Source organism: Anomaloglossus baeobatrachus, chromosome 1, assembly GCF_048569485.1.
Source record: "Anomaloglossus baeobatrachus isolate aAnoBae1 chromosome 1, aAnoBae1.hap1, whole genome shotgun sequence".
In the NCBI taxonomy this organism is placed as follows: domain Eukaryota; kingdom Metazoa; phylum Chordata; class Amphibia; order Anura; family Aromobatidae; genus Anomaloglossus; species Anomaloglossus baeobatrachus.
Window position 1 is genome coordinate 652,911,082 of NC_134353.1, and position 14,082 is coordinate 652,925,163.

At 47.4% G+C, this 14,082-nt stretch overlaps 1 long non-coding RNA gene across 1 annotated transcript in view; it reads left to right on the top strand.

Moving 5' to 3' along the window:
- Positions 1-14,082, top strand: part of LOC142297200 (uncharacterized) — a 29,776-nt gene that overhangs the window by 11,609 nt on the left and 4,085 nt on the right. Inside the window, exon 2 of the long non-coding RNA XR_012751741.1 lies at positions 7,020-7,101. This is a non-coding gene — a long non-coding RNA (uncharacterized LOC142297200). The remainder of the gene's footprint in view (positions 1-7,019; positions 7,102-14,082) is intronic.

Below are 14,082 nucleotides of genomic sequence, written 5' to 3' on the forward strand. Positions count from 1 at the left end.
GGTCTGGCTGGGCCTTGTGATTCTACTCGTAGGTGGACTTTGCCGCTAGGGTAATGTTCCTTATACTGCGTCTGGCAGTTGTTCGTATCCTCGCACACTAGGGGAGCGAACAGAGGTAGGAGCTTTGTGCGGCTTACGCTGCTGTTCGTCTCTTTTGCACCACTAGAAGAGCGGACCTAGGCAGGTGCCATATCTAGTGGTTCGTGTCCTCGCACACTAGTGGAGCGAACGCAGGTAGGAGCTTTGTGCGGCTTACGCTGCTGTTCGTCTCTTTTGCACCACTAGAAGAGCGGACCTAGGTAGGTGCCATTTCGCACACATTGCCTTTGTCTCTGTGATTTAACAGAGATCATTCCACACACCCTCCAAGTAAGGGAGGAATTGCTTTACTTTCTTATTATATCCTTCTGTGAGTTAACAGAGGTATTGCACTCTGCCATAGTCTGCAGCAAAGTCTTTGCACGGTGGACCCTGACTGTCTGATACTCCTTTTGGTTATTATCAGACAGCCCCCCGTAACATTAGGACTGAGCCAAGGGTCTGGCAGTTATGGCAGAATATCAGCAGTTACACCGTTACATACAAGTACTTGAGTCGCGGCTCAAGAGTATAGAGGATAAACCTCAGACCATGGTGACATCTGCACATGATCCTCGACTTGCTCTGCCAAACAGATATTCTGGCGATGCCAGATCATGTCGTGGTTTCATTAGTCAGTGTCAGATACACCTAGAGGTCAACTCTTCTCGCTTCTCTACGGAGAGGTCCAGAGTAGGCTTTATCATCTCCTTACTTCAGGACAAAGCCTTAGAATGGGCGACTCCCCTATGGGAGCGCTCTGATGTGGTTACTCTGAGACATCAAGACTTTCTTGATGCTCTTAAGACGGTATTCATGGGTCCGCAGGTTACCCATGATGCGGCCCTGAGACTGTTAGATCTATCTCAGGGTTCGTTATCCACTAGTTCTTATGCCATTGCTTTTAGAACTCTGGTGGCAGAACTAGATTGGCCAGAGAAGGTGTTGATTCCTATCTTCTGGAGAGGGTTGGCAGGCTATGTCAAGGATGCCCTTGCTACTCGTGAGGTCCCTGCTTCTCTGGAGGACTTGATCACAGTAGCAACGAGGATCGATGTACGCCATAAGGAACGTAGACTCGAGGTCTCTTCCTCACGCCCTAAGCATCGGGCTATTCCAGTGGTTGAGTGTCCACTACCATCTTCCTCAACATCTGAAACATCTCCCACTCCTATGGAGTTAGGTCATACGTTTTCCAGACTACGCAAGTCTGGTCCTCCTATATGTTATGTATGTCGTCAGGCTGGGCACTATGCCAACGAGTGTCCTAGTCGTCAGGGAAACTCCGTGGCCTAGTAACCATTAGAGGGGGGTTACTAGAGACGTCTTCTGCACCCTCTAAGTGTTGTATCCCAGGTCAGCTCTCGTTATCTGAGAATACATGGCCTATTATGGCTTTTGTGGATTCCGGAGCTGACGGGATTTTTGTGTCCTCAGGATTTGTAAAGGGACACAATATTCCCTCTATCATGTTAGAGGCGCCTATTCCTGTCCGTGTTGTTAATGGAACTATGTTGTCTGACTCCATTACATTGAGGACAGTTCCCTTGCGCCTTTCCCTGTCTCAGGGTCACATAGAGGAGATTTCTTTTCTTGTTTTGCCTGAGGGTATAGACGACGTCCTTCTGGGTCTTCCATGGCTTCGGACTCATGCTCCTCACATTGACTGGGAGTCTGACAGCATTATTAGTTGGGGTTCGAAATGTCAGTCCCGATGCCTTCCCTTACCACCTAAGGTCGTTGCGGTTGCATCAACTGATCTCTCTCCCATACCTACACCCTATTTGGATTTCGCTGACGTGTTCTCCAAACAGGGTGCTGAGGTTCTTCCACCCCATAGGCCGTATGACTGTGCCATAGACCTTATCCCAGGTTCGGTTCCACCTAAAGGCAGGGTTTACCCCCTGTCGATACCTGAGTCGGAGGCCATGTCGACCTATATAAGAGAGAGTTTAGAGAAGGGGTTCATTCGTAAGTCTGTCTCTCCCGCGGGAGCTGGGTTTTTCTTTGTTCGGAAGAAAGAGGGTGATTTGCGTCCCTGCATAGATTACAGGGGTCTCAACGCAATCACAATAAAGAACAAATACCCATTACCTTTAATTTCGGAGCTCTTTGACAGACTGAGAGGAGCTCAAGTTTTTACGAAGTTGGATCTGCGGGGTGCGTATAACTTGGTACGAATTCGAAAGGGTGACGAATGGAAGACCGCTTTTAACACCCGAGACGGTCACTATGAATACCTCGTCATGCCTTTTGGGTTATGTAATGCACCCGCAGTATTTCAGGACTTCGTAAACGATGTGTTCAGGGATTTACTGTTATCCTCAGTAGTGGTGTATCTGGACGACATCCTGATTTTTTCTCCTGATCTGGAGACTCATCGTCAGGATGTCGTTCGTGTCCTTTCCCGTTTAAGGGAGCACTCATTGTTTGCTAAACTCGAGAAATGTGTATTCGAGCAGTCCTCATTGCCTTTTTTGGGTTACATTATCTCACAAGAGGGTCTGGCTATGGATCCTGCGAAGCTCTCTGCTGTCCTGCAATGGTCCGAACCTCATTCCTTGAAGGCGGTGCAACGCTTCTTAGGATTCATAAATTATTACAGGCAGTTCATACCCCATTTTTCTACTTTGGTGGCCCCTTTGGTGGCCTTGACTAAGAAAGGTGCTAATCCCAAAGCCTGGTCTACTGAGACATCTCAGGCTTTTGAGACAGTAAAAAGACACTTTTCAACTGCTCCCGTTCTTCAAAGACCCGATGAGAATAAGCCCTTCCTCTTAGAGGTTGATGCCTCTTCAGTGGGTGCTGGTGCGGTCTTGTATCAAAAGAACGGTGCAGGTAGAAAAAGGCCGTGTTTCTTCTTTGCTAAAACCTTTTCACCGGCAGAGAGAAACTATACCATTGGGGATAGGGAACTGCTCGCCTTGAGATTAGCCTTGGAGGAGTGGCGTCACTTGCTGGAAGGAACGAAACATCCTTTCCAGGTCTATACAGACCATAAGAATCTGACGTACTTACAAACAGCTCAGCGTCTGAATCCTCGCCAAGCCCGCTGGTCCTTGTTTTTCTCCCGCTTTCACTTCTCCATCAACTATCTGTCTGGGAGTAAGAATAACAAGGCAGACGCCCTGTCTCGCTCTATGCTTTCTACCCAGGAAGAGATTGACGAACCTCGTCTTATCCTTCCCTCCAGGGTTTTTCATACGCTCTCCCCTGTGACGTTAGACCAAATCCCACCGGGCAAGACCTTTGTTCCGCCTGATCGACAGAATGATATACTGTCATGGGCCCACACCTCAAAGGTGGGTGGGCATTTTGGTATTAGGCGGACACGAGAGTTACTGGAGAGGTGGTATTGGTGGCCACACTTAGCCAGCCACGTCAAGAGATATGTCGGTTCCTGCTACTCGTGTGCTCGCAACCGTCCATTACGGCAGAGACCGGCTGGGCTCTTGCATCCTTTACCAGTGCCAGATAGACCATGGGAGGTGGTAGGCATGGACTTTGTGGGTGATCTTCCATGTTCACAGGGACATAGATTTGTGTGGGTCATTACGGACCATTTCTCCCGGATGGTTCATCTCGTACCGTTATCGAGAATCCCATCTTCCAGGGTACTAGCCAAACTATTCCTCAAGCATGTCTTTAGGCTTCACGGGATGCCAGATCGTATCATTTGTGATAGAGGCCCGCAATTTACTTCCCGTTTCTGGCGAGATCTTTGTAGCCTTCTGCAAATTGAGTTGAATCTCTCTTCGGCATACCATCCGGAGACTAATGGTTTGGTTGAACGTACCAATCAATCTATGATTATATACCTTCGACACTTTGTTGCTGAGAACCACGATAACTGGTCCTCCCTCCTACCCTGGGCAGAATTTGCCCTTAACAATTCGCTGGCTGAGGCCACTGGGCAGACACCGTTCGTACTCAATAATGGGCAACACCCTAGGGTACCGGTACCGTTTCCCGCTGCTGCACCTCCTCCTCTTGTGGCCGACTGGGCAACTAATGCCAGAGAGGTTTGGGATCGGACTCAAGAGTCGATCCAAGCAGCTAAGGACCGTATGAAGACGGTGTCCGATCGGTTTCGTCGCCCGGCTCCTGTCTTTTCTCCAGGGGACTTTGTGTGGCTCTCTGCAAAACACGTGAGACTTAGAGTGAGCTCTGTCAAATTTGCTCCTCGCTTCCTGGGTCCTTATGAGGTTCTTCGACAAGTAAATCCTGTAGTCTATCAATTGAAGTTACCTGTCCATCTTAGGATTCATGACAAATTCCATGTCTCACTGCTAAAGCCGGCTATTTTACCTCACGCTCGTGAAGTGCACTCTCCTGCCTCTGATTCCTCTCGCTCTAGCTATGAGGTACGAGCCATAGTTGGTTCTAAGATGGTTAGAGGGCGCAGGTTCTTCTTGATAGATTGGGAGGGCTATGGCCCGGAACATCGCTCTTGGGAGCCTGAGGAGGCTGTCCATGCTCCCGACTTAGTTGCCGATTACCTGCGTCGCCGGGAGGGGGGCCCTTGAGGGGGAGGTACTGTTACGGTTGCTGCGAGCACTGGAGACTATGTCCAGATTTCTTGCTACTGCACATGTGCGAGCGCTGGAGACTAAGTCCAGATTTCTTGCTACTGCACATGTGCGAGCGCTGGAGACTAAGTCCAGATTTCTTGCTACTGCACATGTGCGAGCGCCGGAGACTAAGTCCAATCTTGGAGCCATTGCACATGTGCGGGTGACATCATCGCTGACTCGAGGTCACATGTCTCTGACACCTTCTATGCCGATTGGTCGCTGGTCATGTGCTTGTGACGTCTTGCTCGGTGATAGGCCAGCATGACGTCACTCCTGTCGTTCTGGCAGCGGATTGGCTCTGGTGTCCTCCATCTTGGATGAGGCACAGAGTCTATATAAGACCCTGACACACGCCGCATGGTACTCAGTCCTCTTGGTTCATGCATATGAGTAGACGCTCTGTGCGCGTTCCTCTAGGCATTCCTCTGTCTATGCTAGGTGAGCGCTACCGGCAGGGTAGCGTTCTTATACCTTACAGCTTCGGCTGCTGTCCGTATCCTTACCTCTTAGGGGAGCGGACATAGGCAGGTGCCTGAGGCACATGGTCTGGCTGGGCCTTGTGATTCTACTCGTAGGTGGACTTTGCCGCTAGGGTAATGTTCCTTATACTGCGTCTGGCAGTTGTTCGTATCCTCGCACACTAGGGGAGCGAACAGAGGTAGGAGCTTTGTGCGGCTTACGCTGCTGTTCGTCTCTTTTGCACCACTAGAAGAGCGGACCTAGGCAGGTGCCATATCTAGTGGTTCGTGTCCTCGCACACTAGTGGAGCGAACGCAGGTAGGAGCTTTGTGCGGCTTACGCTGCTGTTCGTCTCTTTTGCACCACTAGAAGAGCGGACCTAGGTAGGTGCCATTTCGCACACATTGCCTTTGTCTCTGTGATTTAACAGAGATCATTCCACACACCCTCCAAGTAAGGGAGGAATTGCTTTACTTTCTTATTATATCCTTCTGTGAGTTAACAGAGGTATTGCACTCTGCCATAGTCTGCAGCAAAGTCTTTGCACGGTGGACCCTGACTGTCTGATACTCCTTTTGGTTATTATCAGACAGCCCCCCGTAACATTGGGCTCTTATATACAGCATGTTAGAATGCGGTATATAAGAGCCCACTGGTGATGGCCTCTGCTTATAGGCCCCAAATCTGCTGACAGGTTCCCTTTAAGCACCTTTATTTTACAGGTATATTCAATATAGCGATATGCAGTTCGAAGTTCCTATATTCAATATTTACATACATTTTGAGGCTTACATAGTGCTGCTGTGTTCTTTTGTTTCTATGTTTTGTCATCATAGCAGCTTGCACCTGTTCACCCTTGCTTTATTCTGTTTTGAGGTGCTGTTCAGTTGTTTGTATTTTTTCTTTTATTATATTGTTGCAGCTAGTGACTGCCTCCATATGTGTCTGAGCACTGCTCACTTCAGCCAATGGCTCTTTCTAATTATTGTTGGAACCTACTTCCCCTTTAAATTTGTAGTATTTTACCCCAAGTGAGGCTTGTTTGATAAATGTTGGTTTAGGGTCCAATCAGAGAAAAGTCACCTTGTCGTGGCGTGGCAGATGAGCTATTATTTATTGGACAATTTGTGTGCTAGATATCTTAATTTTATAAGCATATCCTATATAGTAGTAGTGCAGTCTAAAGGCCCCGTCACACGCAGCGACGTATCTAACGATATATCGCCGGGGTCACTGATTCCGTGATTCATATCCGGCATTGTTAGCGACGTCGTTGCGTGTGACAGCAAGGAACGACCATTAACAATGGAAAATACTCACCTTATCGTCCATCGTTGACACGTCGTTCCTTTTCAAAAAATCGTTGATTGTTGGGCACGCTGGTTGTTCGTCGTTATCGAGGCAGCACACATCGCTACGTGTGACACCTCGGGAAAGACGAAGTACAGCTTACCTGCGGCCCCGGCAATGAGGAAGGAAGGAGGTGGGCGGGATGTTACGTCCCGCTCATCTCCGCCCCTCCGCTTCTATTGGGCAGCCGCTTAATGACGCCGCTGTGACGCCGATCGAACCGCACCCTTAGAAAGGAGGCGGTTCGCCGGCCACAGTGACGTCGCTAGGCAGGTAAGTACGTGTGACGGCTCCAAACGATATTGTGCGCCACGGGCAGCGATTTGCCCGTTACGCACTAACGACGGGGGCGGGTACGCTCGCTAGCGATATCACAAACGATATCGCTGCGTGTAACACCCCCTTTAGGCTTCTTGTAGATATATCTGTTGCATGTATGTACTATATCCGTTGTTTTCATGGATACAATAGGTACCTATTATACTATATGGTGCTGTTCACATGTCTATGTCCATGAAAAATACACTGAGACATGTTCATTTTATTTTGGCAGCACAGATGACAATGGCCATTACAAGTCTATGGATCTGTCAAGAACTCGTACAGCACACGAATGGCAAGAGTGTACAATCCATATACTGTATGTGTTTAACATTGAAAGTATAGGAGAAGCTTTGTAATTTATTTATTTCTTGATCCATCCATGAAAACTACCGATGATAAATATGGACACAGGGATAACACACTGATCCAAAACAATGACAGCAGTACTATTTTTTCACGTATGAGTTGAAAGATGGATGTGTAAATGAGGACTCAATATCATATATGCAATATTTGCATACGTATTGGCATTTACAGAGTGCTGCTGTATTCTTTTGTTGATAGATTAATGGAGGCCTTCCTCATGAATATACTTTCCTAACGATATCATTTTTTGAGCCATTTTGGGTAATAGGAAAGCAGACCTGTCCCCATACTATGCTGCTCCTACATGGGGCAGCAAAGTCTGAGTAGATCCACATTATTTTTTTAATTTATCTGTGTATCCACTATAACTTTATTTTGCTTAAATGTTTGTAAATTAGAGAACATCCTGTTTATTTTAGGATTAAATCAAAATAAAAGTAATAAAAAAAATTCAACAGTTTATTTTTGGTATAAAGCATTTGGCATCCATAAAACTTGCAAAACTGGGGGCAAAACTATTGTGGGGATATTCAAGCTATGGGTGGGCATGGAACCAGCTGGATACAGCTGGCGGAAAGATTGTATGTCAGAAAACAAGCTAGATCATTCAAGTCTTTATTTGTGAACAGTGTGTGTGACATTTATATGCTTATTGACATTTCAGAATATGGTTGCAGTAATACAGTCAGGGCCAGAAATATTTGGACAGTGACACAAGTTTTGTTATTTTAGCTGTTTACAAAAACATGTTCAGAAATACAATTATATATATAATATGGGCTGAAAGTGCACACTCCCAGCTGCAATATGAGCGTTTTCACATCCAAATCGGAGAAAGGGTTTAGGAATCATAGCTCTGTAATGCATAGCCTCCTCTTTTTAAAGGGACCAAAAGTAATTGGACAAGGGACTCTAAGGGCTGCAATTAACTCTGAAGGCGTCTCCCTCGTTAACCTGTAATCAATGAAGTAGTTAAAAGGTCTGGGGTTGATTACAGGTGTGTGGTTTTGCATTTGGAAGCTGTTGCTGTGACCAGACAACATGCGGTCTAAGGAACTCTCAATTGAGGTGAAGCAGAACATCCTGAGGCTGAAAAAAAAGAAAAAATCCATCAGAGAGATAGCAGACATGCTTGGAGTAGCAAAATCAACAGTCGGTACATTCTGAGAAAAAATGAATTGACTGGTGAGCTTGGGAACTCAAAAAGGCCTGGGAGTCCACGGATGACAACAGTGGTGGATGATTGCCGCATACTTTCTTTGGTGAAGAAGAACCCGTTCACAACCTCAACTGAAGTCCAGAACACTCTCAGTGAAGTAGGTGTATTTGTCTCTAAGTCAACAGTAAAGAGAAGACTCCATGAAAGTAAATACAAAGGGTTCACATCTAGATGCAAACCATTCATCAATTCCAAAAATAGACAGGCCAGAGTTAAATTTGCTGAAAAACACCTCATGAAGCCAGCTCAGTTCTGGAAAAGTATTCTATGGACAGATGAGACAAAGATCAACCTGTACCAGAATGATGGGAAGAAAAAAGTTTGGAGAAGAAAGGGAACGGCACATGATCCAAGGCACACCACATCCTCTGTAAAACATGGTGGAGGCAACGTGATGGCATGGGCATGCATGGCTTTCAATGGCACTGGGTCACTTGTGTTTATTGATGACATAACAGCAGACAAGAGTAGCCGGATGAATTCTGAAGTGTACCGGGATATACTTTCAGCCCAGATTCAGCCAAATTCCGCAAAGTTGATCGGACGGCGCTTCATAGTACAGATGGACAATGACCCCAAGCATACAGCCAAAGCTACCCAGGAGTTCATGAGTGCAAAAAAGTGGAACATTCTGCAATGGCCAAGTCAATCACCAGATCTTAACCCAATTGAGCATGCATTTCACTTGCTCAAATCCAGACTTAAGACGGAAAGACCCACAAACAAGCAACACCTGAAGGCTGCGGCTGTAAAGGCCTGGCAAAGCATTAAGAAGGAGGAAACCCAGCGTTTGGTGATGTCCATGGGTTCCAGACTTAAGGCAGTGATTGCCTCCAAAGGATTCGCAACAAAATATTGAAAATAAAAATATTTTGTTTGGGTTTAGTTTATTTGTCCAATTACTTTTGACCTCCTAAAATGTGGAGTGTTTGTAAAGAAATGTGTACAATTCCTACAATTTCTATCAGATATTTTTGTTCAAACCTTCAAATTAAACGTTACAATCTGCACTTGAATTCTGTTGTAGAGGTTTCATTTCAAATCCAATGTGGTGGCATGCAGAGCCCAACTCGCGAAAATTGTGTCACTGTCCAAATATTTCTGGACCTTACTGTACTACAGCTCTGGCAAAAATTAAGAGACCACTGCAAAGTTGTCAGTTTTTCTGATTTTTCTCTTTATAGGTATATTTTTGAGTGAAATGTAAATTGTTCCTTTATTCTATAAACTACTGACAACATGTCTCCGAATTTCCAAGCAAGAAATTTTGTATTCATTTTCTGAAAATGAAAAAGTCAAAATAACAAAAAAAAATGCATTGCTTTCAGACCTCAAATAATGCAAAGAAAACAAGTTCATAATCATTTACACTGTGTGCAGAATTATTAGGCAAATGAGTATTTTGATCACATGATAATTTTTATACATGTTGTCCTACTCCAAGCTGTATAGGCTTGAGAGCCAACTAAGAATTAAGTAAATCAGGTGATGTGCATCTCTGTAATGAGGGGGGGTGTGGTGTAATGACTAAAGTTGAGCGCGGTTCGCGGTTCTCCAGTTCGCGGTTCGAGTGATTTTGGGGCTGTTCAAGCTGGTAACCAAGATAAACATCGGGTATCCAACCAAAGCGCTTTGGTTAGTACCCCGATGTTTATCCTAGTTACGTGCAGGAAGCCCACACTTCCCCGCTCAGCTCGCTCCGCCCCCTCCTGCCCGCGGCATGTACACATGTGTACACACACACACACACACACACTCTGCACACATGGTCCCGCTCGGCTTACCTGCGGTGATGAAGTCCCGCCATCCCGACCTCAGCGCTGTCACTGTCCTCCATGGCCGCCGCTTGTCACATCACCTTCTCTCGCTTCCGACCCGAGACTGACTAGCGGTGACGTCACGGGCCTCTCGCGATACTTGGCTGTGAAGGCGGCGGTCATTGAACTCAGTGACAGGTGCTGTCAGTGTGCTGGAGATCAGCGCAGGTAATGTATCTCGCTGACAGCAGCACTTGTCATGCCCTGCAGTGACCTGGGCTGACCCGGGCTGACCCATTGATGTTAGCTCAGGTCACTGCATTGCTCTCCCAGCCAATGGGGAACATTCTGCTCTTCATTGACTGAGACAGTGTGGATCGTCATGGCAACCCCTTGGATTACACCAGACCTGGATTTTTTTTTTCTTTCTAATAAATTGGTTAAAGAGGGAATGTTTTGGGGAGTGTTTTTTCAAATAAAAATGTGTTTGTCGTCTATTTTTTTTTATTACTGACTGGGTTGGTGATGTCGGGTATCTGATAGACGCCTGACCTCACCAACCCCAGGGCTTGATGCCAGGTGACATTACACATCTGGTATTAACCCCATATATTACCCCGTTTGCCACCGCACCAGGGCGCGGGATGAGCTGGGGCGAAGCACCAGGATTGGCGCATCTAATGGATGCGCCACTTCTGGGGCGGCTGCGGCCTGCTATTTTTAGGCTGGGGAGAGTCCAATAACCATGGACCTCCCTAGTCTGAGAATATCAGACCCCAGCTGTCTGCTTTACCTTGGCTGGTGATCCAATTTTGGGGGGACCCCTACGTGTTTTTTTTTTTTTTTTTTTTTTTAAATTATTTATTTAATTTAAAATAACAGCGTGGGGTGCCCTCAGTTTTGGATTACCAGCCAAGGTGAGGTTGCCAGCTGTGGTCTGCAGGCTGCAGCCGTCTGCTTTACCCTAGCTGGCTACAAAACTAGGGGGAACCCTACGTCATTTTTTTGGCTAAATACAAAGCTAAGCACCCCTTAGTGCCACATGAAAGGCACCAAAGGGTGCAAAATTACAAAATGCAGGAGAGTGGGACATTATGTGTCTTTCTGCCATTATAATGACAGAAAAGACTGATATGAAGTGTACAAGCACAAGAAAATCACCAGAGCGCTCTACGCTGTGAAAAGCAGTAGAAAATGGCACTGGAGTGAACATGTGACCGCCTCATGTAGGATGAAGCTATGGATCCTGGGTAAATTTATGCATTTACCCTCCTTCAGTTTTTTTGCAGTACACAAAAAAAACGGAAGGCACACGGATGACAAACAGATGACATACGGACCGTCTACGGAACGGAAACGGATGCCACACGGATGCACCCGTGAAAAAAACGGACTTTTTTGCAGACCGCAAAAATGGATCGGTCGTGTTAATGTAGCCTTATTCTGATCTGCCGTTTATAAACAGCAGGCAGAAATATGTGAATAGCGCCCCCCAGCATCAGAAAATCTCCGGGGTTTCAGGGCTAGCTGAGACCCTGGAGATCATGATTCAGGATGGTTTTTCCGGTCCCCGCTCACGTGATCACAGGTATACACCGTACACCGATGATCACGTTACAGTAAATGACAGCGCCGGTAAAAAATTATTTATCTCCCATCTGGCATGAACAAACATGATAAATCTCCTCCCCGGTCCCCCGATGTCGCCAAAGTGCCCCCTCTGATGCCCTCCCAGAAATCCAAGATGGCCGCGCGCACAGCAGCGCGCCGGCCGCATTCACCCTACTCCTCTGATTTCTGTCGCATGTGCCATGACACATGCGACAGAAAACTCCTCCCCAGGCCCTGCCAGCCAGGTCACCCCCTATAACCCCACCGGTGTTCCCCGGTGTCCCACGGTACCTGTGCAGCGTTGATCCCCCGCGGCCCTCTCCTTCACAATAGACGCTGCCGCATGCACAGAGCGGCTGTCAGCTCAGCTTCCTGTGTTCAGACACAGTGAGTGGTGGTTATGCATCTGTAAGCTAAATGGGCGGCACGGTGGCTCAGTGGTTAGCACTGCAGTCTTGCAGCGCTGAGGTCCTGGGTTCAATTCTCACCAAGGACACCATCTGCAAGGAGTTTGTATGTTCTCCCCGTGTTTGCGTGGGTTTCCTCTGGGTACTCCGGTTTCCTCCCACACTCCAAAGACATACAGCGCTATGGAATTAATAACGCTATATAAATGAATAAATTATTATTATTACTGCAATGCCCTGCTCATGAGGTAAGGAACATAATTGATCAGGAGAGCTATACTACATTTCCAAATGGAGGGATTTGCTTTTATAGTTGCCCTGCTGAATGACTACCAAACATGAGAGTCCGTTATACGCCACAAGAAAACACATCTAAATAGCGAGCTCTGTTGTTAAGTATTCATTCAGCTGGATAACTGGACTTAAAGGGGTATTCCATCTCCAAGATCCTATCCCCAATATATAGTAGGTGGAATAGCAATAATATCAGCAAATACCAATATTTGGAAGTGTAGAATAGTTCTCCTGATTAGGCATGCCCTTACCTCATGAGCAGGGCATTGCAGCTTTGGTAGCAACCATTACGACATGGACTCTGCTGCTGTGGACCCGGGGAGAGTGAGTGCAGATTCATTGCACCCACACTCCTCACATGAAGGGTCTGCACTTGTTAGGACCAGGATGACGGGTAGGCCCAGGAGGTGGATCCACTGGATTGAGCACCCCGCCGAGGGCACCCTGGGACCACGGAGTCTCTGAAGGTAGTCCGAGTGACGGAGCGCAGGTTCGGAGGCCGAGATGATGTCAGGCAGGGTCCGAAACCAGCGGAACGAGGAGGTCGGTCACCACACAGATCCAGGGATCGGAGACGGTAGGAACTGAGAAGATGGCGGACAGTCCGTTCGGGGTTCTGAAACCGTCAGGACCGGTTGGCGAGACAGGAGCGGCTCTACAAGAGAGATAGGTAAGTGCGAGATAATGGCACAGGGAGACCTGACTCCTAGCATAGCAAACACGAAGAACAGGCCCCGCCCACTTGGAAAGGAACCCCCTATATACCCTGCACCTGAATCTTCAATATCCTGTTGGAGGACGCTGGCCCTTTAAGAGAGGGTCAATAACCGCGCGCGCGCCCTAATGCGCATGCGCGAGGCCTGGGTGCCAGAAGCCAGAGCAGGGAGCGGTGCACAGGAGGCAGGAGCGCTCAGCATTGCAGATTGGGACCGGGGACCGGGTTGCCTGGAGGATGCAGGTGAGGGAGCATGGAGGCCGTGGAGCGGGGGACGCCTGGCAAAGGAGCCGTGGAGCGTGGCAGGGGAGCCAGGGAGCGTGGCAGGGGAGCCGGGGAGCGTGACAGCACTCCTAGAAAATGGGGGATACGTTCCCTGAGTGTCTCCCCCCCATATTCTAGACGGTCCAGAGTCGTCGTGGGATCCCTTTATTTTTTTTCTTACAATAAATTGGTGAAAGAGGGAATGTTTTGAGGACTGTTTTTTCAAATAAATTTGTTTTGTCGATTTTTTTTTTTTGTTAGTACTGACAGTTTATGATGTTGGGTATCTAATAGACGCCATGACATCACAAACTGCTGGGCTTGATGTCAGGTGACCTTACAGCTAGTATCAACCCGATTTATTACCCCGTTTGCCACTGCACCAGGGCACGGGATGAGCTGGGGTGAAGCGCCAGGATTGGCGCATCTAGTGGATGCGCCACGTCTGGGGTGCCTGCGGCCTGCTATTTTTAGGCTGTGAAGGCCCAATAACTATGGACCTTCCCACCCTGAGAATACCAGACCACAGCTGTCCGCTTTACCTTGGCTGGTGATCCAATTTGGGTGGGACCCTACTTTTTTTGTGTAATTATTAATATTTATAAAATAATTATAAAAAAAAGAGCCTGGGGGAACCTCCACATTGGATCCCCAACCACGGTAA